General features: G+C 36.5%; 1 protein-coding gene across 2 annotated transcripts in view; it reads left to right on the plus strand.

Moving 5' to 3' along the window:
- Positions 1–13,709: 13,709 nt before the first annotated feature.
- Positions 13,710–25,257, plus strand: part of LOC134226785 (voltage-gated potassium channel subunit beta-2) — a 73,659-nt gene continuing 62,111 nt past the window's right edge. The window contains exons 1-2 of one of the 2 annotated variants that reach the window (XM_062707771.1): positions 13,710–13,754; positions 17,012–17,081. The gene's annotated coding sequence lies outside the window, so the exon portion shown is untranslated. The remainder of the gene's footprint in view (positions 13,755–17,011; positions 17,082–25,257) is intronic. The other variant, XM_062707770.1, reaches the window with a different exon arrangement.

Here is a 25,257-nt window from a genome sequence, read left to right on the forward strand (position 1 = left end):
CGAGGTTTCTAAGCCAAGTTACCATTTTTGCATTCGTATATCATGAGGCTATGATGGCTACGATGATACTTTTATGCCCAGGGAAGTCGAGACAATTTTCCAATCTGAAAATTTCCTAGACCGGCACCGGGAATCGAACCCAGCCACCCTCAGCATGGTCTTGCTTTGTAGCCACGCGTCTTACCGCACGGCTAATGAGGGTAGATGAAACTATTTGGTATAATATTATGATGGGGAGAGAGGCCTAAAAAAGATCTCCAAATATAAATAATGTAACGAAACCAGATGATCGTAACCACACTTCTTAGATTTGATTATTCTGACCCAAATGGCAACTAATCTAGCGATTTTGCTAGTTTCAGGGTTTCGACTTTTCGTTTCAATAAGACCAAAGGAAGCGTTTTTCGGGCCAAGGGAGAATATTTTTTCGTTGTTTATATTGAGGATCATTTTTCACCCATCAATCTTTTCTCTAGAATCAGCCTTGGAAGATAAATGAAAATCTTGCTAATTAGATGAAAATCCTTTTTCGTTTCATTACTATTACCGCTCACTCACTTTTCGCGAGAATTATCGCAGAACAATAAAATTGTATGGCCGCGCCGGGATTCGAATCCAGAATAGTAACAGTAATAGCTGTGGGGATGCGCTTACTCTAGCCACACCACCACGCTATCTGTATGGAAGTGATAAGTTATTTGTTCCACATAAGCTACTACCATTTGCTTTTATGATGCTACGAAAAAACTCGAATGTGAAAGAAAAAGAGCAAACCAACGTTTGGCGGCAATCGAAGTGAGCGATAAATGGTTATCACTCTCTAGGCAGTTTTTCTTACCCAAAAAGCGATTTCTTCCCGAAAATTTTCGTGAGGGAGCATCCTGTGCTCCCGAGATTGAGTGAGCATTACGAACTCTGGCTAGTTTGCTTCGAAATTTTTCCAATCGTAGTATTTTTATGGTTTTATATCTGTCAACAATGAAATACTTCACAATCTCTCAATCTCAAAAAATAACGTGAACTGGTTATCTAGTCATGTCATTTATATAATATTCCGGCAGAGGTATTGTAAATTTAGCGCCGTCTTAAACTCCCGTTCAAAAATATTGTCCCACCAAAATATATTTCCACCAGTTCCTCCATACATGAGTGACGTCTTAACTGCAAAAACGATGGTTCAAGAACGACGTAAAGCAAAATCGGTAGTGTGAACATTTGTTTTGGTACTACAACACCACAGACAAACAGACATAACACTCGTCAAATTTCCATCGTTCACTGATTTACTGGTAAATTCAAATAATATCAGTTGGTCAATCGATCACTAGGGGCGCGCGCATCGGATTTGCTAGAGTTTGACGTTTGCTCACTACTGCCATCTGGATCTTGATTTGCCCAACTAACTGAAATCAACAGATGTCGTTAGTGTTTGAACGACGATGAATTTGATAAGTGAATGTTCAATGTGTTATGTCTGTTTGTCTGTGACAACACGGTAGTCTATTCCTCAGTGAAAAAGCAATAGATAGATTTCTCAAAAAGTATTGCAAGCTGTTACTACCCAAGTACTACTTCTTAGCAAACCACACCTTGGATGGTTGGTTGGAAATATGTTCATATAAGGTTAGAAAAGATTTTAAGAGAAAAAGGCTGGTATTCAAAGCATCCTTTTTACACATCAACTACACAGTCTTATTAAGGTACTCAAGCACTTTCAGGTGGTGTAAATTAAGCCGAGAATAAAACAGTTTTGCTTGGTAATCTTTTAATTAATTGATTAAGCGATCTACAATTTATATACTTTATCTATGAGTGTAGAAACGTGTATCCTGAAATTTAAAGCACTTTCATGAGGAGTGTGGTTCAATATCTTCAGACAATAGTATACTCTATCCTATTCAATAACATAACATTGTTACGCTCTCCGTGTAAACAAAAATTAGCTCGTTGTAGAAAAAAAAAGTTTTTTCTCGTATCGTGCAAAATGAATGCAACTTTGTTAAACTTTGGAGTTTTTTTCACACAGTTGTGTAAACATAGAATCGAGAGTATTCCATTACCTATGAGATAAAATTGGCCAACCCTTGAAAATATATACACCCGGTATGTATTTTCTGCTAGAACTCGTATAAAAAATTAATGTATTTTTGGACATTTATTTTTAAAGGGCTATTTTACCCTACCCTCCCCTAATAAAAAATCCTGATTTTTAATTTCTACTTAGACAAAAAAGTTTGAAAAGTTTTCACCAGATGTAGGTGTAACATAAGTAGGGTCGAAATTTATGCGAACTTTCTTTTGAATAAACAGTGTTGCAGAAAATTGCGATTTTCTTGGAAATTCTTGAGTTGGCGCTTCTGAATTATATATGAGATGAAAGCTCTTTAGTTCCTTAATTGCCTTACGGGTTTAGTTTTTTATCCTAGATCTGTTGGTGAAAAATATTCCCTTTGGAAAAACGACAATTTTTTAACGAAAAAGTTCATTTTCTCCTAAAGTAAACAATTTTATAACCATATCAGTATAAAGTACTAGTTGAGTAGAAAAAGCGTGCAAAATTTAAACAAAATCGGTCAGTCATTGCCAAAGTTATTGCATTTTTTTTGGTTTTGGCGATTTTTGAACAATAATTTTTGAAGGGCCGTTTTACCCCACTTCCCCTGATTGAAAAAACCTCAAAATTTGCAAAATGTCTTCTCTTACATATATGAACAAACCCTGAAAATTTCATCCAAATCGGAGAATATCGATACAAGAGGGGGTCGCGCTTCTCGCGTACTGGCTCTTAAGGCAGTTTCAAACCGAGGAAAATTGGTCGGATTAAAGGCTAGATATAAGGTCCTCACTGCAGCCCAAAAAATGATCTTAGGCCTTTTTTGGTTATAATTGGGACCACGGGACAATTTACTGAAGCAAACTCCGGAATAAGGCACTGCATGGAAACATCTCTTTCTTTTTCGTTCCTCATAAATTTTGACGTTTACTGGCCTTGTTGTTTTCTAAATTCTTTGCAGCGAGAAAGAGACAAAGCAGTCCGTGCAGTGCCCTATTCGATTATATGGAGTGATAGTTGAAAGTGGTTGAAAGTTTTACCACCATGTTTGGTCAAATACCTCGAAATTGGTAAAATTTAGAAAACTGGTGTCTTCTACAATGTCATTCGAATAGTCAGAACCAGGCTTGTAAAATGTCATCTGCATGTCATTTGACTAATTTGTACATAACTTTCTTTAGAAACCAAATTTATTTCATAATTTTAGATGTACTCATAACGATTGAGTAGGGCTATATTTTTGTCCAAGGGTACATTGCTCTAAATATAACATCTGAGGCTAGAGAGTGAAAACTCTCCAAAATGTCACGTGTCATTTGACATAATGTCATTTGAATGACATTTTGCCTTCCACGCCCCAGATTACATATTTACAGCAATGTCTTGTTAGACAAAGTTGTAGGTACATTTAAGCGCTATAAGTTCGTCATGAATTGATAGTTACCTTCTGGAAAAAGTTCTGGGAAAATTATACAAATGAATGCAAATGACATTTTACAACACTGGTCAGAACCATCATGATAAAGGTAAGTTTAGTTTAGAATTCGCCCGCTTGGCAGCGCTAGTATATGATGAATAACTTGTTAGGTGAGATATCTTGCAAACTATGGGATTTAGCATGCTCTCATCTTCTTCAAAGTTGTTCGGGTAAAAATAATTATCACAATGGAGGCCAATTTATTTTGGAATTCAACCGTTTGGCGGCGTTAGGAATTATATAAGGAACTATTTTTTAGGGGAGATATCTCGGAATCTGTAGGATTTAGAATGTTATCGATTCCCACAAAGGTTTTCGGCTGGTAATAATCAAATTAATTCATGTGGAAGCGGAATTAGTTTGGAATAAAACCGCTTGTTGGCGCTAAAATATGAGAATTATTTCTAAGGTGAGATATCTTCCTATCTGTGAGATTTAGGTTGCTCGGGTGGCAATATCCATGGAAGCAGAACTAGTTTGGAATTCATTCGCTTGGTGGCACTAGTGAATGAGGAATTGCTTGTTACGTGAGATATATCGAAATCTGTTAGATTTAGAAAGTTACCGTCTTCTACGAAGCTGTTCGGTTGGTAAAAGTCAATATGGAAGCAGGTTAATTTAGGAATTCATTCGCTTGGCGGCGCTAGTGTAGAGGAATCACTTTTCAAGCTAAATAAATCGCAATCTGTAGAATTTTGAAAGCTGTCATCTTCAAAAAAGTTGTTCGGGTGATATAAGTCAATATTTAAGCAGAATTATTTTGGAATTCAACCACTTGGCGGCGCCAGTGTATGAGAAATTACTTGTTAGTTGTTCAGGTTGTAAAAGCCCATATGGAAACAGGTTTAGTTAGGAATTCAACCGCTTGACCATACTAGTGTGTGAGAAATCACTTGTTCGAATAAATATCTTGAATCTGTGACATTTAGAAAGCTCTCGTCTTCAACAAAGATGTTCGGGTGGTGAAAGCCAATATAGAGACAGTATTGATTGGGAATTCAGCCGCTTGGCAGTGCTAGTGTATGAGGATTTACTTACTTGGTTAGATATGTAGCAATCTGTGGAATTTAGAAAATTGTCATCTTTATCCAAATCGCTCGAGTGGTAGAAGTTGATAATAAAGCAGGTTTATAGTTTGGAGTTCCCCAATATACTGAAATGTAGTAGGTAGGCCAAGAAGAATATTACTTGAAAAAAATTAAGAAATGAAATCTGTCCCGCGTATTATTCAGCATCAATTTTATTCAGCTATTAAGGTCACAAATAAATAAGATGCTTATTTGTAGCTTGCCCAGGGTTTGAATCCAAAGGAGAATGAGAAAATCTCTCACTTATCACGTCTGTATACACTCTCGATAGGTAGCAAACCGTGAGAGACGTTTTCAAGTATTATTATATACAAGTGCGATAGTTTTGTTTTTATGGCTTGTTATGATTCGGGGAGGTTTTTGCCTCTCTTTTATCGATTTCTGCAAACCCTGAGCTTGTCGTTGTTCGTTGGGAAGTATAAAAGAAAAAGGAAGGAAGAGGAAGAAGGAATAAGGAATAAGAAAGATAGGAGAAATGAGAAGGAAGAAGAAAGAAGAAAGAAAGAAAAAGAAAGAAAGAAGAAGGAAGAATAAGGAAGAAAAGAAATAATTAAGGAAGAAGTAAGAGGGAGAAGGAAAAAGGGAGAAGAAAGAAGAAATAATGAAGAAGAAAGAAGAATGAAGGAATAAGAAGGAAGGAAGAATGGAGTAGTAAGAAGTAAAAAGGAAGAACAAAAAAGAAAGAAGGAAGAAGAAGGAAGAAAGAAGAAAGGAGGGACGAGGAAGAATGAAGCAGGGATAAGAAAGAAGGAAAGAGGAAGAACGAAGAAGGAATGAGGGAGAATGAAGAAAGAAGAAAGAATTAAGAAGGAATATATGAGAAAAAAGGGATAAGGAAGACAGAAGAAGGGATAAGGAAGAAAAAAGAAGGGATAAGGTAGAAGAAGGAAATAGAAAGAAGAAAGAAGTGAGAAGGAAGTTGAAAGAAAAAAAAGAAAGAAGAAGAAAGAAGGAAAAAAAGGAAAAAAGATAAAAGAAAAAAGAAGATAGAAGGAAGAAAGAAGAAAAATGGAAGAAGGGCGAAGGAGCAAGGGAGAAATAAGAAGGCAGAACACACTTCTCATTTCTTACTTATCACTTACTTCTCATTCTGCCTAATGAAGATGCAGTCAGTGAGATTTAGGAAGATACCGGCTTCTACAAAATTGCTAAACTTATGAGATTAGGTGTCTCGCAATATTTGTTACATTTCCTACAAATGTTCTCCCCAAAATTCCTAAAGATTTTATTATTTTAAATATTGAAATACGTTTCCATGCGATCACGGGCAGTGTACAGGATGATGATGTGATATCCTACTGGTTCACATATGGTCTGGTTTCATCCAAACCGCACCAAGCGGCTTTTTGACTGACCTGTGATATTTTGCTCGCAAAAGGAAAACGGAAAGTATTTTATGTCAAAACATGCGTACATTTGTTGTAGGATATCCTCATTTATGGTGTTGAACGATGTCCGATGCGATTTGTGATTAATTGAATCTGTTAAACGAAAACTTTGGAGAAAAAATTGGAAATTTTACATTGGCCCTTGGTGTGATTTGGCAGAACCCCGACCATATAATGGTTCAGGTTCAGTTCAGTCAAAGTTAATTGCATATTTCCGGGGATTAAACCACCCGACTTGGACATTAGTTTATAATGTTGTGAAAGCCCATGTATTGGAGGTAACTTCTTTCCCTTCGATGGGACTCGAACCCATCGAAGGGAAAGTGGTTACCTCCAATACATTTTCCAAATCAATATCTTCCACATAATGTACTTATTCACATATGATTTTTCACAACATTATAAAATAATGTCCAAGTCGGGTGGTTTAATCTCCGGAAATATGCAATTAACTTTGACTGAACAGATGTGATGGTATGTTTTCACGATTCAGTAATGAACCCATCAAATGATCTTTGATTTGAACTCGTCGAGTAAACTTTAAAGCATTATTAATCTTCTATACAATCATTTTTACTGGAAGAACTGCATAAAAAACTGCAACTTCCAATATCTTACATGTTTCAACACACTCAACCCCCCAGATACAACTCTAAATGTATAAATTCCAGAATAGTTTCTAAGGGGATTGATTTATGCTAGTTTTATAGAGGATTTATTACGACATGTAGAAATGCTTAAAGTTTTATTTTGGTTTTATATAGTTATCATTTATATAGATCCGCAAGAGTCCTTGAGAACTACGTTTTGAATTCAATATAAAACCACAGCTATTTAAGTTTTATAATGCTCCTGTGTTCCTCCTCAGAGCTAAAAAATGGAACCGACATAAAGACAGCAGTTAAGTTATATGTTGGTTTTGAACAAGACTTATGAAAGCTGCTTCGTAGAGTCCTGTATAAAACCCACATATAGCCTTTAATCCTGAAGAAGACCTGCATAGGAATACGAAGCTTTAAACTACTACTATGAATAGAAACCAAATATCAAATACAGCACCCACGGAAGTCTTTTCATTTCGATTTCAGTCGAAAATGAAAAAAACATGAAAAAAACAAACAGTATTTGTCGATAAGGGGAATGAAAATATGTATTTGTATGGAACTCGTCTTATGTATGGAACATGCTTTGCCAATTCTGACCTTCATAACAACGATTTTCACCACCCGAGCAATTTTGTAGAAGACGGCCACTTTTTAAATCTAACAGCTATCTAACCTGAAGTGTAAATCTTTACCAGCCAAACAACTGTACAGAAAACGGCAAACTTTCAAATCTTATGGATTGTGAGATGTCTAAACTAAGGGGCTAAGTCCATATACCCAGGGCTGGTAGCGACCGATGCAGCTCAAAAAAGTGACTTTAGTGACCAAAACTGACGAAAAAAGGGACCAAATAGTGACTTTCAGTTGCAGAAAAAGTGACCAAATAGTGACTTTCAGTTTCAGTCACTAAGTTCGATGAGACGAAAATAAGCGTTTTTGGGTCGAATGAGAATCATCCTTCACTCACCACTCTTTTGCCTTAGAACGAACTTAGAAGAGAAATGAAAATCGTACACGCTAACTTTTATCTACTCAGTAAAATTGTATTGGCCTTCTTTTTAATCCCACGGAAATTTTATTAAATATCAGTCAAAAACAGTAGTTACATAGTTTTGAGTAGTCTTCCGAGAAAATCAAATTTTTACGCCGCTGGAAGTGAGCGAAACATGGTTATCACTCATAAGACCTGTTTCCTTTTCTGAAAAATGAGAATCAGTGAAAATTAAGTTCACTGGATTAGCTGAATACCTATTTAAGAAAGATGCACGATTTATCATAGGTGCCACGGAAGTTATTGGAATTTTCAGTGCAAGAAAAAACAACGGTACGGATCGTTTGGGTAGAAAACGGAACAAAAATTATGAAGATCCAGTACAACGAGCCTGGGATTGAACGCTCAACCTCCTGCTTATACTGCAGGAACATATGCTCTCTGAACTATTGAAATATTTTTCTTCCAAAATACGCAGATTTCCCAATTTGCTGTACGTATTCATGAACGATTTTTGCTATGGAATTCGATAGCGCATGCAATCTTCAAAATTGGGGGGACTTGATTCTCTCTCTATAACATCTACTAAATAAATATTTTTTTAGAGCAAACCCTTCATCACATCTGTAAAATCTACAAAAAATAGCCGTTTTAGAACAAATTTATATTTTCTTGAATTTGTTTGCCAAACTTCTCAAGTCTGAGAATCAAGTCTCCTCATATTGTGACAACAACTCAAAATCCAATTATCTGAAATTGTGGTGGGATGTTGGCATTTTTATCAGTGAAGATCATTTAGCATATTGACGGCCTTTGCTGTGAAAAAATGATAGCATTTTGTCAATATTAGAGGAAGTTGTTCAAGTTTTGCTAGTCACTAAAAAACATCTTTAGGAGGGACAAACACAGTAAATAATAGAGTAAATAAGGTTGTCAATCAATAAATAATTCGCCACATAACGATCATTTGTCTAGAGAGTCTATAATAAAAGTACGCTCTAACAATATGTACTGCTATAGTTCTCGGTAAAAAAGCGGAGAATTAAGTCTCCCAAGGGGTCAAGTCTCCCAAGGAATCAAATATTCCCACCTTCTCCTACTGTATAAAGTTAGAGCTTTAAAACAAAATCGGAATTGGCAGGTCTCCTGCTTGCATGACTGTATAGGGACACGGCAGGTATTTCCGTCCATCGTCATAAGGGCTAAAACCAACGAAAGCAACGTACATTTGCTAGAACTCCACTATAGCAGAACGTTTCTCCTGAGCTTACGATTTGGTACGCATGAGTTTTACAAAAACGCGTCTCTTTTATTGGTTTTCGAGACTATGACGAACAGACGAAAATACCTGCCGTGTCCCTACCAATTTATAAATTGTGACGTGAAACACCTTCAATTAGCTACTGGTGAAATGCCAGTAAAAGCAGCGAATTAAACGACTGGCAAAGTTTCAGCGCGATCATTTTTTTAAGATCCGTAATTTTATTTCCGCCATGATCAAAGCATCATCCGATGAGTACATAAAGTTTTATTTAAAAAATCTTAGTCAATAGTTTCAAAATAGTTGAAAATAGTGACTTTTTGCGAGAAAAAGTGACTTTAGTGACTTGAGGTCGGGGACTTTTTAGTGACTTGCCCGAAAAAAGTGACCAAGTCACTAAAAAGTGACCCGCTACCAGGCCTGATATACCACGTGGACAGGTTTTGGTCAATTTCAAAAACCCCCTCCCCCAGCGTGGACAATTTTTTCATATAAATTTTCAAAAATTTGTTGAACCGTGGACAGTTGACATACCCCCACTCCCCTCAAAAACTGTCCACGTGGTATATGGACAGCCCCTAACTAATATTGGTTGATTCCGTCCACCATTGAGCACCATCTGACCAACTTTATAAGAGAAATTCTTCATATACTAGCGCCGCCAAGCAGTTGAATTCCAAACTAAATTAGTCCTCCATATTGATTTTCAACCTTCCTTTATCACAGTAGTCCTTACCGCCTGAACAATTTTGCAGAAGACGGTAACTTCACTGGCATCCCCAGGAGCAGCTACTTCACTCACCGACAGCGATCGCCTTGCATCCGTAAGTAGGAATAGCACAGCACCACACAATAGAACTTGCACTACCGAACACGATCCGAACACACAGAACACACGTCTGGCTCGTTCAAGCCTGGTTCAAGCTATCGACGCGGAATGATAATATATTTTATGTAAATGTGGAAAATGTTAAAGAATTTAGTTAATTTAGTTCGTCAACGTTGCCTATAACTTTAAGAAACTGTCCTAATAAGTGTTTTATTGTTTCTAAACAACGTTGGAGCCCTCCTTAGCCTAGCGGTAGGATGCGCGGCCATAAAGCAAGACCATGCTGAGGGTGGCTGGGTTCGATCCCCGGTGCCGGTCTAGGCAATTTTCGGTTTGGAAATTGTCTCGACTTCCCTGGGCATAAAAGTATCAGCGTGTTAGCCTCATGATATACGAATGCAAAAATGGTTAATTGGCTTAGAAACCTCGCGGTTAATAACTGTGGAAGTGCTTAATGAACACTAAGTAGCTAGGCGCAATGTTCCAGTGGGGGATGTAATGCCAATACGAAGAAGAAGAAGAAGAAGAAGAAGAAGAAGAAGAAGAAGCTACGCCGACAACAACTTCGCTATGAACTTCTTATTCTTCTTCTTTAATGGCTCTACATTCCAACTGGAACTGGATCTGCTTATCAACCTAGTTGTCGGCGTAGCACCAAATTATAATTCAAATGTCAGGCTTCCGAACCGAACTTTCTTCCGAAGTATTATCTGTCAAACTAATTGATGCGTTCCGAAGTTGGGTAAGTTGCCTGTATCTGAAGAAAAATCCAACTTCGGTATAAGAAGCGTACTAACTTTGATCCGTTTGCTGCACTACTATTCAAGGCTCTAAGAAGGGATGCTCGTTTTTTGTAGGGGACATTATTACCACTGGCCACTGCGGCCAGTATTTTAAATATATTGTGACATTATCCTTTTTATTATATGCCATAATACTGTATTGACAAATATGGAGGTGATCACCTTTACAAAACGAGGCTTTGAAGGCAACGAAGCTACTAAGCGTTTCAGAAAGTCTTCGAGTTCGATTCTCAGTCCGATCTAGGATGTTTTCGGGTGGAAAACATTCTCGACTCCCTGGGCATATCCGTATGTTGTATATGTATCCGGGCATATGTATCCGTTATACTCGCTACAAAAGATACATATGCATGCAATGGTGGACATAGAAAAACTTCCAATTAACAACTGAGAAAAGACAAACCTTTGGTTACGCGTGAAGACCTTAAGGCCTTGCTTCATGGATTTCTTGGATAACCATAAACCTTGACATTGGACTAAAAGTAGGGGCCGATCTCCATCTCACTGAACATAAATGTTATCTCATCGCGAAACAAAGAAATACAGCACTAATTTTGTCGCTTCTTTTTGTCAACATGCATGTTCACTGCTGAAAATAATCACAAAAATAAGAAACAAATCAAATTGCTTTCCATTGCTTTGCTTTTGATGGGATGAATATCGGAGCCATGAGATGAATTCCAGGAGCAGTTCCCCTATATTAATTCCTGTTATTAAAACGACCAAAATTATCTAAATCGGTTGAACACTGTTAAAGCTATGAACATATCAATTTATGGGAACACGGGAACCCTGAGATTCAACCCACGACAACCTGCGTATGAAGCACAAGCCATATGGCCACCAAGCCCTTCCAAAGCGATTTCTTTTAGAATATCAGAGGAATTTCGCTTGAAAAAAGTAATCCATTTGACAAGGTGTTCGAAGGTATTCCTCATCGGAAATTAAAATGATCTTTCTTGTGAAATCCAAAGCAATTTCACGTGTGAAGTCAAAAGAGTTCACTGATAAATGTCAGAGGTTTTTTTTTGGTGAAATTTTATGCAATTGCATATTGGAAATTTGAAGCAATTTCTTGTAAAAAATTTTCGGTATAAATTTGAAAAAGTTCCGTTGAAATTTACCATTTTTAAAAATTGGAACGATTGTCAAAGAATTTCCCGGCAAACTGTCAGCAAACATGAACAATAGAAAATCACAAAAAAGAAGGAAAAATCCGCCGAATTTCAAGCGAATTTCTTGTGGAGATTCAAACGAATTTCCGAAAAAAAATGTTTGGGAAGTCAAATGAATTTCCCGTAAACATATAAAGCATATTCAAACAATTTCAGTAAACAATGATTCCTGGAGAAAGTTCTGGAGGAATCCTAAAACAAATCCCAGGGAGAACTCAAAGAAATCTCAAAAGGACCTTCTACAGAAATATCAGAAATAGAACTCCGTTACGGGAGACGAGCCTAGGGCTGAAAGTCTCCTTAATAAAGACAAAAAAAACTCTGTTAAGTATCAATGCAGGAGGATTCTTAGTAAGAACTTCTGATCGAATACTAAAATAAATCTTGTATAAATTTTCGAACAAACTTCTAGCTGAGGAAGAACTTTTGGGAAAAAAATGCTGTCCCAGGATAAACATTTTCAGGAAACCCAGGAAGATGTCCTGGAGGAATTTTAGAAGGAACTCTTGATTGAATCTCAAGAGAAATCCAGGGAGGTATTTTTAAAGGAACTTCTGGAGGAATTTAAACAGAAATTTAGGGTAATGTTTTCGTGAGATTTTGATAACTTTTACGAAGTTACCGAATTATCATCGGAGATTCCTTGAAAATTTCTTCCGAGAAATAGATTTTTTCAATTCCCCTAATAATCTCCGGATTTAAGGATGACGCATCTTTCACTGATAATGGACCATAACTATGTAAATACACAAAATAAAAAAAAAACAATAAAGTAGAAATAACTATTCAACCCAACAAATTTCTCTTGTTAGCAAAGCTGCTATTTTTTTTTCAAAGATATTTCTTTTTTTTTTATTCTTTATTAAGGTGTTTTTTTAATCTACAGACTAAGTTCAACACCGGAAAGATATTTCTGTTATCAACAAGTGGACAGATTGGAACTAAACTTACAGTAAACTGAATAGAACATCTTGTCCTAAATTAGATTTTACCAATAGCTATTTTCACGTTGGAATTAGTTTACTTTTCGGCTAGAAACATAAAAATTGTTCAAACAAGTGGTCAGTTATTCTGGATTGTAAGAAAACCATCCATACATTCATATCCGTATATTTTCAATCATTGCTGGTAATTACTCTTAGAGTATGAAATCGGATGGTACATATATTCTTTAAATGGTACAAAACAATATTATACTTGTTGCTATGTAAGACTTTGAAAGATTTTTGATATAGTGCTTTTAATTCATTTGCTACTAAACTGTTATAAAATTGTTACGTACTATATGAATGATCACACGCACGTGTCATGATTTAAACGCGTTCAAATTTTAAATAATATTGCGCAGACAATTAAAATTTTTATTTTTGCTGTCCCTGATCTGGTTAATAGTTCGTGTATGAGTGATCAAACGACCTAATTTTTACATACCCGTGAAATTGGTGATTTAATGGGAATTATGAAACTCAAATGAGTTGAATATTAGTAGTTTGTGTAACTAGTTGCGAAAAAATCATGCCGCGTACAACTTGTACTGAAAAAAATATCTTTTTGCAACTAGTAGCATAAACTACTATTTTCGGTGTACCAGGTAAAATGTACGTACAATCGAGGTATGCCTGTATGTTCTACTAGCAAGTCTTCTTTTCCTTTTTCTTTCCTAAAAAATCAGAATAATATTATTCTATAAAAATGTATAGCCTTCAGAATAGAAAACATCTAACGTCTAACCGCGACCCACCACGACTGCAGCGCTGCAAAAAAAAAAAACGTGATGCTGTATATTACTGATAAATTGTCTAATCAAATTTGCTTCCTATACGTTATTACTTTATTTAACTATCGTTTCAGAACCCGATTTTGATTATTGTTACGGTTATATTATTAAAACACATGCAAATTGAGGGACGTTACTAAAGTACATACCCACAGGTTAACTTAACAGTCATCATTAACATGAATACCCCTTGGGTGGAACGCATGCGCTTTTTTAACCATCGGAAAGATATTTTCATCGTTCATCGTCGAGATTTGAAGAGAGTTTCAGTAAATTTTTAAGATACACAAAATAAGGAATAGATTAAGTAAGTGTACAAGCAAATCAGATCTTAAGTGTGTTTTCATATTGTCAGTGTGATAATTAGGTCCTAGGTGTTATTATCTTACTTTGGCGATGGATATACTGGCTGTTTTACCTGTTGTGTGAATTTGTCTGCTTCGTACATAGAGCTCTTTTTTTTTGTTCATAGAAGTTAAAGGTTTAAAGTGTCGCTTTAAATTTGTCGCTTTCGTCTATAATTAATAGCTATTAAATTTGTAAATTATCAAAATATAAAATCAATACTCATAATTTTTGTACAATAAGTGTTTTATTAACAGTAGAATATAAATGAAGATTATTTTTCAAATCAACATTTGACTCCTTCGGAGAGAGTATTACTTAATCAAGAAGCTGGCCGGAACCCTGCTGGAGTTTGAAGTGATGATATATATATAGTTGTGGGGAGATACAGAAAATACCAAGCTGTATTTGAGTTGAACTATTAGTGTCGAGAACGAACTGTTTGTGTATATGATCAAAGTACTTCATCTGTTGCAGAAGCACTGAAATCGGAATAAACAAAATTGCATAAGACTTGGCCGAGAAATGAATCTAAGTTTTTGCATAATAAGATTGATGAACAGGGACTTTCTCCTCTGATAGGGTAAGACGACAAACGCAATAATCACAGAATCATCATAGCACAATTTAATCCCTTTTCACGTGCGCCTTTTTTATTATTTTAAACACAATGCCATGATCATTAAACTATTTAAATCACAAGCACATACTGTTGCGTTCTAGAGACGCAAATGCTGTAAGATAGACTGTTGGAAAATATTCGGTAATTGCTTCGTACCACTAGATATTTACTACCATGTAGAGATAGTGTATCAAAACAGTCGGATAATCCAAAGAAAAAAAAAAGAAATATCTTGCATGTATCCTGTATGCTTCAGTTATATTTGTCTATTTCGGTGTATCGCCGTCAAGTCGTTGAAAATCGTTAAATGATAATTAAACTTAGCATTATGATGCCAGTTCATGACACAAAAGAACGGCTCAAAGTAATTTTTAGTCAAAAAGTTGCTATAATGCCCCTATATTATATATACGGGTTAGGCAAAAAGGTTGAGAAAGGCAAAATTTTCTGGAAATTCAAATCAGCATGCATAGAATAATCAAATTTTAATAAAACTCGTACGCGGACACTCTTATAGTATTCTGTCGCCATCGAAAACCTCAGATTGGCCGTTTTCCACTGAAAATGTTCCGGGTATTCCGAAAGTATGTTAAAAAAGCATTTTTTCTCCTGCTTGTCATTTTATGTGACGTTTTTTTCGAACCGTGGACCTCTTGATCTACAGGCGCTGACACTACCATACCAGTGGGTCTGATCCTGATCCATACCAGTGGGTCGAGCATACTGGATGACATTGCTCATAAATAATAGTCAACTTTGTTTTAGAAGGGGTAGAATGGTCTTGCTTGACTACCATATTCAAATGTTGAGTATTTCATAAACACTGCATTATTACATGCCGAAGATTATTTTTCAGAATAAAATGATGTTCTTTCTGGTTTTTAGGCGTTTTGTTTGATTAAATCTACTAAAAAGTCATAGAATAAGCCCTCTAAACATCCTAGTATCAATGACAAAGTGGGATATAATAGTCTAAAGAAGCTTTGACCGACTAATGCTGCTCTTATGTGGAGTAAAAATTATGCATTTAAACGACATTTCTATAAAAAAAGTCTGAAAAATCACAAATCTTGTTTGATGCACCATTAAATCTCCATAGTTTATGCTGAAAATTGGTCAGGAGACTCCATTTAAGATACTCATTGAAATAGAGGGGTGGCACTTTGAATCTGGAATATACAGGCCCTTAGAGGCCATGTGCATGATTTATATGTGCATGATTTACGATCTAGATATGTCCAAACCGGATGTTCTAAGTTCTCCAAATTCTTCTGGAGCTCAGACCAATTGGTGTACCTCAGACCAATTGGTCTGGGCTCAATACAAAACTAATAGAAAATCTCCATACAGGAGGCCATGTATGATCTAGATATGTCCAGACCGAATGTGATTATATGGATTCTCAAATCATTCAGGAGTTCAGACCTATTGATCTACCATGTAAACTGGGATCAATTCAAAGACAATACCAACTCATACAGGCCCTTAGAGATCATGCGCATGATTTAAGTTCTAGATATGCTTAACCCGGATGTTCTAAGTTCTCCAAATCATTCTTGAGTTTAGAGTCTATCAGGATGCATTCAAATAGTTTAAGCCTTATTGTATGACTTAAAAATAGCCACATATACACATAAATCAGTTGCCAAAATTGTAGGAACACATTTTTCAGAAAAAAAAACAAAGTGATAATGCGCGTAAACCTTATAGCCTATTACGATTACGCTATTTATTATAATAATTATCGTGTTAAATATGAGAAAGAAAATTGAATGTATGCAAATTGGCATCAACTTACTCTTTATCATGATATCTATTATCATAAATGGCGTAATCTGAATAGGTTATAACATTATTTAAAAAAAAATGAAACATAAACGCTTAAATTAGTTAGGTACATCGAATATATTTAAATTAGGATAAATAAGGATAATATTTTTAGACTACTAAATATAAATATAAACATATTGCCATAATATAATACTTTTCCAATAAGGCCAATACAAATATTTAAAAAAAAATGTCTCCCCCCCTCGGATTTTTGTCCAAAAATAATAACTTAAAAGGAACAACAATAAAATTTCCGGAAAATTTTGAGGATTTTCAAAACATTCTTTGACAAAACCGAGGAGTTTTTTATTTCTTTTTTTCATTTTCATTTTCATATTTTTTTATCGTCCTTTCGGAGACCAGTAGGACATAGTTTTTATTAAATATTTGTAACGGCCTAATTTAAAACTCTTAATAATTAGATCGATATGAAGGAAAGTGTATCATCATAAAAAATTGAACCCATCTTTTTAAAATTGTGAAGAGCTTAACAACTTTATATAAAAAATATCTGTTTGTATGTCATATATGCCCTTGTCCTAATTTTCAAATACAATTCTCACTGTTATTTCGTTTTGTGCATGAAAATACCAACATTCTCATTACTCCTCATCTATTTTGAACAAACGCTAAGCTTAAAAGGTTCTGCTTGTGCTATGTGTTTTCTTTTTTATCGGATTCATTCGTTCAGCTATAGCAAACGTACGTTTATAGATTGATGATTTTTTCCCGTTCTATATTTTTTGCCCCCTGAAACACATTAACAGCATATCAAGCTGGCTCACCAGTTTTGGTTTTCGTTCCCCCCACCGGGAGCGTCTGGTGGAAGTTCATCAAGTAAGTTCTCTACCCCACTATCCCTATCGCCCTTTGCAACTCATAGTTTCCCGCTCTGCTTAATAGACTGAACCAACAACATTCAATAGTCCATTTGAATTCGGAACAATCACATTCTTGGGTTAAACACTGATCATTTGTATATTCTTTTACAATCAGGTGTAAAGGATCAAACACATTTTTTTGCCAAAGGAATAGTATAAAAATCAGAACAGCAGGAAATATTCAGCTGGGAGTAAACTGAACAGTTGGAAAAGATTTGGAGGTTTTCATATTGATTCCAGTTTATAGTTTACTCACTCTGCCTTTTTCTAAAATTTTGAATAACTTACTCTTTACCCTATGTAACACTTTGCTTTTATCCTTGATGCAACGGTTGCGAGGGTCTATATTATGCAAGGGAGCATCCATAAATTACGTAACGCTTAGAGTTGGAGGGGGGGTGTTTTCAAAAGTGTGACAATACATACAAAACTGTTGGATGTTTCATACCAAAATTGAGACAAAAGGGGGAAAGGGGGGTTGAAAATGGCCCATTTTTGCGTTACGTATTTAATGGATCTTCCCCAATACTTGCATACTGTAATAATACTATAATAAACGTTATTATTTAAATTATGCTTATGTCGTGAAATTGCCGTTTTGAAATGCTTGACAATGTTTAAAACATTAAAATCCATAGCAGCAATCGAAAGCTGTTTATTTCTGTGGATAAGAGCAAATTAAAAACTGATGTTGATGTTGGTCTTCGAAAACAAAATAAGTTATCATTTTGATGTCATATCATATTGATAATATAGAAATTCACATCGAAATGAAAATCAAATATATAACACCTGAAGATAAAAATTCAAAAAGCATCAAAATAAGTAAGTACTTATAGAAGACTCATTGAAATTCACAATAAAATTACACTCAGCGGCTTGTGAATGGTCGTGAATGCATGAGACAAGTCTAGGTTCGAATGCAGGCTGGGTACAATTATTTGTAAAATATATAACATATTATGGAATAGAACCCGATCAAATTAAAATTGCTTTGAAACAAACAGCAGAATTGTATGTTTTTTTTATCTGAACATCAGACAAGTCTTACACAATTCTTGTATATGCCAGCAGCTGCTGTTGGAGAAATTTATTGAATTCAACCTTCCACTGGCTGGGTGTACTGCCGCGATTCGCATAAGAGTCCCATGTCGCTTTTTGACGATTTTTATTTTCTTCCAGAAATATGCATAAAATTACTTCATCTTTAAGAGCCAGTTCGCGAGAAGCGCGACCCCCTTTCCAAGGGAGGTTGCAACGATGTTCTCTGATTTGGATGAAATTTTCAGGGTTTGTTCATATAAGTAAGAGAAGACATTTTGAAAATTTTTAGATTTTTTCATTGAGGGGAAGAGGGGTAAAACGGCCCTTCAAAAAATATTGTTCAAAAATCACCAAAACCAAAAAAATGCAATAACTTTGACAATGACTGACCGATTTTGTTTAAATTTTGCACGATTTTTTTACTCAATTAGTACTTTCTACCAAGTGGTTAATATGGTTATAAAGTTGTTTAGCTTAGGAGAAAATGGATTATCGATAAAAAATGGTCGTTTTTCCAAAGGGAATATTTTTCACCAACAGATCTAGGATAAAAAACTAAGCCCGCAAGGCAATTAAGGAACTAGAGAGATTTCATCTCATATATAATTCAGGAGCGCCAACTCAAGAATTTCTAAGAAAATCGCATTTTTCTGCAACACTGTTTATTCAAAAGAAATTTCGCACAAATTTCGACCTTACTTGTGCTGATGTTTTCCGATCTAGTGAAAACTGTCCAAACTTTTTTGTCTAAGTAGAAATTAAAAAACAGGATTTTACATTAGGGGAGTGTAGGGTAAAATAGTCCAATAAAAATAAATGTCAAAAAATACATCAATTTTTCTATGTGAGTTCTAGCGGAAAATACATAAGTTTGAAACACTATTTCTTCTTTCTTTCAATTCATCTATATTTTTTGTCTCAATAGATACATATATACTTCGCTGATCTATATTAGATAGCAAACTATTTGCAGAACAATTTTCTACAGAAGTAAAATAGGACCAAAATAAATGCCTTAAACATTAGCACACTGAAACAAAAATGAAGTGATTTGGCGAAAGTGCTTGTTGATATTTTTTTCATAAGCTACAATTACTGTGGGTACCGGTACTGATGTTGCTTTTACAGCTATGCGAAAAACGGCAAATGAGCAATTTTGGTAAATTAGGTAAAACAGTCTTGTAAAAATAAAATGTCAAAAATTCATAAATTTTTATATGTGAGCTCAAGCAGAGTATATATTTGTATAAAAACATGACGTATTTCCTTTCTAACTTGAAAACTTATTTCAGTGCGCCGACTTAAGATCAATCAATCAAATTATAAGTTTCTGCACACTGCCCTGTTTGTTTGCAAGTCAGTTTGTGAGAATCGCGACTCCATTTTTATCGATGTTTCACCATCTGGCTGAAACTTACAAGGTTTATTTCTATATGTAGATGAAACTATTTGGCAAAATATTAGGATGGGGAGAGAGGGGTAAAATAGATCTCCAAATATAAATAATGTTACGAAACCAGATGATCGTAACTAGAAATACTACAATAATAGATCGGCGAAGAGACCATCTTGTTTTCAATCGAACCGTCAAAAGCGGTTCCAATTCGACTTGTTTACATTTTGTATCCACAAGAAGCAAGCGAAAAGTTCAAGTGCTGCCAGTCTTATTTTTACGATATCATGCATTTTCATACGTTGCAATTTCGACAGTTTTTCACTCCGCCGGTCTCTGGTTATAGGGTTGCTAAACGTAACCACACTTCTTAGATTTGATTATTCCGACCCAACTGGCAACTGTTGAATTAAATATAACACTGAAGTTCGAAATTCTTCCAAGCGTAGTATTTTTATGGTTTTTTTATCTGTCAACAATAATAAATACTTCACAATATCTCAATCTCAAAAAATAACGTCAACTGTTCATCTAGTCATGTTATAATATTCCGGTGGCGGTATCGTAAACTTAGCGCCGTCTTGAACTCCCGTTCAAAAATATTGTCCCACCAAAATACATTCCCACCAGTTCTTCCATATATGGGTTTTGGTACTTCAACACGGTAGTCTATTCCTCAGTGAAAAAAGCAATAGACAGATTTCTCAAAAAGTATTGCAAGCTGTTACTACCCAAGTACTTACTTGATACTTGATGGGCTACAGCTCTTCGATGAACCTGTGCCGAATGGAGTATCCTTCTCCACTGGAATCGATCCTGGGTCAATCGCTTCCAGTCGCCCTGAACATTGAGCGCCCTCAGGTCCTCTTCAACTGCAAAAAGGCATCGTGTACGCGGCCTTCCACGAAGCCTGCGTCCTCTTCCGGGTTCTCTACTAAATATTACCCAAGTACTACTTTTTAGTAAACCACACCTTGGATGGTTGGTTGGAAATATGTTCATATAAGGTTAGAAAAGATTTTAAGAGAAAAAGGCTGGCATTCGAAGCATCCGTTTTACACATCAACTACACAGTCTTGTTAAGGTTCTCAAGCACTTTCAGGTGGTGTAAATAAAGTCGAGAATAAAACAGTTTTTCTTGGTAATCTTTTAATTAATTGATTAATTATACAATACAATTTATATAGTTTATCTATGAGTGTTGAAACGTGTATCCTAAAATATGAAGTATTTTCATGAGGGGTGTGCTTCAAAATCGTCAGGCAATAGTATACTCTATCCTATTCAATGGTATACACATTACATTGTTACGCTCTCCATGTAAAAAAATTCAGCTCGTGTAGAAAAAAAAGTTGTTTCCCATATCATGCTAAATGAATGCAATTTTGTTAAACTTTGGAGTGTTTTTCACACAGTTGTGTAAACATAGAATCGAGGGTATTCCATTATTTATGAGATAAAATTGGCCAACCCATGAAAATATATACACCCGATTAGAACTGGTATAGTCCATTCAGTCAAACATTTTGTTTAGATTGTATCTCTGTAATATTAGCTAGCAGTTTGAAGGTTAGTAATTCAAAATGTATGAATGGTACACGGTTTAACGTTTTTGCACAATAAACTGATGGCTTGCAGAATTTGGTTTAAATTGATATGATGGAGGATGAAAGAGCGTTATGAATACCGCACAATCGTTACAAGCTACAAAAACAAGTCTATGGTAATCTGATGCAAGTGCAAAAGAAAACTATAATATGAGAAGCAGCTCCACCAACAAGCTATGTTTAAACGCTACGAGATTGCTCATTTTCCGTTAAGAATAATTGTTTTTTTTTTCGCGTAGCTGTAAAAGCAACATCAGTACCGGTACCCACAGTAATTGTAGCTTATGAAAAAAATATCAACAAGCACTTTCGCCAAATCACTTCATTTTTGTTTCAGTGTGCTAATGTTTAAGGCATTTATTTTGGTCCTATTTTACTTCTGTAGAAAATTGTTCTGCAAATAGTTTGCTATCTAATATAGATCAGCGAAGTATATATGTATCTATTGAGACAAAAAATATAGATGAATTGAAAGGAAGAAGAAATAGTGTTTTAAACTTATGTATTTTCCGATAGAACTCACATAAAAAATTGATGTATTTTTTGACATTTATTTTTAATGGACTATTTTACCCTACACTCCCCTAATGGAAAATTCTGTTTTTTAATTTCTACTTAGACAAAAAAGTTTGGACAGTTTTCACCAGATCGGAAAACATCAGCACAAGTAAGGTCGAAATTTGTGCGAAATTTCTTTTGAATAAACAGTGTTGCAGAAAATTGCGATTTTCTTGGAAATTCTTGAGTTGGCGCTTCTGAATTATATATGAGATGAAAGCTCTTTAGTTCCTTAATTGCCTTGCGGGTTTAGTTTTTTATCCTAGATCTGTTGGTGAAAAATATTCCCTTTGAAAAAACGACCATTTTTTATCGAAAAAGTCCATTTTCTCCTAAAGTAAACAACTTTATAACCATATTAACCATTTGGTATAAAGTACTAATTGAGTAGAAAAAGCGTGCAAAATTTAAACAAAATCGGTCAGTCATTGCCAAAGTTATTGCATTTTTTGACTTTGACGATTTTGGGAAATATTTTTTGAAGGGCCGTTTTACCCCACTTCCCCACAATGAAAAAATTTGAAATTTTGCAAAATGTCTTCTCTTACATATATGAGCAAACCCTGAAAATTTCGTCCAAATCGGAGAATATCGATACAAGAGGGGGTCGCGCTTCTCGCGAACTGGCTCTTAAGAAAACTTGATAAAATATTAGGCTTTGTTCCTGAAATTTGAAAAACAAATCCCACTTGTGTTGTCCCATCTTGCTATTTATTCGCATAACAGTCACGTTCCAGATTTTGATATACTTTTGCACAAGAAATTACTATAATTATTATGGTCTATTTAATAGCTCCATAGCAATGTATACAGATTAAGATTATTACGCCAAATTTTCAGTAAAAATGCAGGTATAATGAATTTATTAGATTTTTTTTGTATTTTTCCATGTAAAATAAAGTTTGAAAAGGTCAACGCCATATTACTCAAGTTGAATAAAACTGACATGGGACGCTTATGCGAATAGAGGCAGTAGTAGTATATTCACCCAGAAAACAAATCTGACAATTATTGTATAAGATCTGGGCATATACAATTCTGTAAGCTTTTTATACAAATATTGTATTAAAATAATACAAATCTGTATTATTTTAATACAATAATTGTATTGAAATAATACAGATTTTGTATAAGCCCAATTATTCTGCAAGGTTCTTATGCAGAATGCACATTATCACTATATCTCATTTTTTTCGAGAAACTCAACTTCTTTTAAGAAAAAGATCAAGATTCGCTTTAATCAGAATTGAAAGGTACAATGGTGTTGATCAAAATACGTGATAACCGAAATATAGTTGCTCATAGCCACATGTATATTGAAAATCATTAGGAGATCATTCATGTAGTTATGAATCATTGTTACATAAATAAATAAATTTAGAAAACTAGTTATAACTTTGAAACATGGGCAGCAGGGACTATGTCCAAGGACTTAACGATCCCTCCCCAGGCCATCTGCGAGTTGTGGCGCCTGCCTAGGTGGGGTTTGACAGTGGGCCCTGTTAAACCTATATAAAAAGCTGCATGAATCCGCAAGTAGGCTCCGTCAAAGCGACCGTATGCCGCTCAAAGCGCCCCTCAAACAGCCCTGACACGACGGCCCTCCGACGAGACAGGAGGTTTGCGCAGGCCCAATAAGCCGCCTTTAAAAACAACTATTACGAACGACATAGAAGATAATATGACTCGATACAATCGGCAACGACCTAGGCGACGAATAAAGGATCACGATTGGAAGCTTGGAACATGGAACTGCAAGTCGCTAGGCTTTGCAGGTTGTGACCGGATAATCTACGATGAATTACATCCCCGCAACTTCGATGTCGTAGCGCTGCAGGAAATCTGCTGGACAGGACAGAAAATGTGGAAAAGCGGGCATCGAGCGGCTACCTTTTACCAAAGCTGTGGCACCACCAACGAGCTGGGAACCGGCTTCATAGTGCTGGGAAAGATTCACCAACGCGTGATTGGGTGGCAGCCAATCAACGCAAGGATGTGCAAGCTGAGGATAAAAGGCCGTTTCTTCAACTATAGCATCATCAACGTGCACTGCCCACACGAAGGGAGATCCGACGACGAGAAATAAGCGTTCTATGCGCAGCTGGAGCAGACATAGGAAATGGAGGAAATGTATAGACCAGTCATCGGACCGGATAGTCTGCACACCGTATCCAATGACAACGGCCAACGATGCATAAACTTCGCAGCCTCCCGCGGAATGGTAGTCCGAAGCACTTTCTTCCCCCGCAAGAATATCCACAAGGCCACATGGAGATCACCTAATCAAGTAACGGAAAACCAAATCGACCACGTTCTAATCGACGGTAAATTCTTCTCCGACATAACGAACATACGCACTTACCGCAGTGCGAATATTGAATCCGACCACTACCTCGTTGCAGTATGTCTGCGCTTAAAACTCTCGACGGTGATCAACACGCGTCGGAGTCGTCCGCCGCGGCTAAACATTGGGCGGCTACAAGACGGTAGACTAGCCCAAGACTACGTGCAGCAGCTGGAAGTGGCACTCCCAACGGAAGAGCAGCTAGGCGCAGCATCTCTTGAAGATGGCTGTTGAGATATTCGATCCGCCATTGGAAGCACCGCTGCACTAGGCACAGTGGATCCGGATCAGAGAAATGACTGGTATGACGGCGAATGTGAGCAGTTAGTAGAAGAGAAAAGTGCAGCATGGGCGAGATTGCTGCAACACCGCACGAGGGCGAACGAGGCACGATACAAACGGGCGCGGAACAGACAAATCTCGATTTTCCGGAGGAAAAAGCGCCAGCTGGAAGATCGAGACCGTGAAGAAACGGAGGAACTGTACCGCGTTAATAACGCACGAAAGTTCTATGAGAAGTTGAACCGTTCACGTAAGGGCCACGTGCCACAGCCTGATATGTGTAAGGACATGAACGGGAACCTTCTTACAAACGAGCGTGAGGTGATCCAGAGGTGGCGGCAGCACTACGAAGAGCAACTGAATGGCGATATGGCAGACAACGGTGGCGGTATGGTGATGAACCTAGGAGCACGCGGGCAGGACATGCGACTTCCGGCTCCGAATCTCCAGGAAATCCAGGAGGAGATCGGCCGGCTTAAAAACAACAAAGCTCCTGGAGTTGACCAACTACCAGGAGAGCTGTTTAAACACGGTGGTGAGGCACTGGCTAGAGCGCTGCACTGGGTGATTACCAAGGTTTGGGAGAATGAGGTTCTGCCGCAGGAGTGTATGGAAGGTGTCGTGTGTCCCATCTACAAAAAACGCGATAAGCTGGATTGTAGCAACTACCGCGCAATCACATTGCTGAACGCCGCCTACAAGGTACTCTCCCAAATTTTATGCCGCCAACTAACACCAATTGCAAGAGAGTTCGTGGGGCAGTACCAGGCGGGATTTATGGGTGAACGCTCTACCACAGACCAGGTGTTCGCCATACGTCAGGTATTGCAGAAATGCCGCGAATACTACGTGCCCACACATCATCTATTTATCGACTTCAAAGCCGCATATGATACAATCGATC

This window comes from Armigeres subalbatus, chromosome 3 (assembly GCF_024139115.2).
Source record: "Armigeres subalbatus isolate Guangzhou_Male chromosome 3, GZ_Asu_2, whole genome shotgun sequence".
Taxonomy (NCBI): domain Eukaryota; kingdom Metazoa; phylum Arthropoda; class Insecta; order Diptera; family Culicidae; genus Armigeres; species Armigeres subalbatus.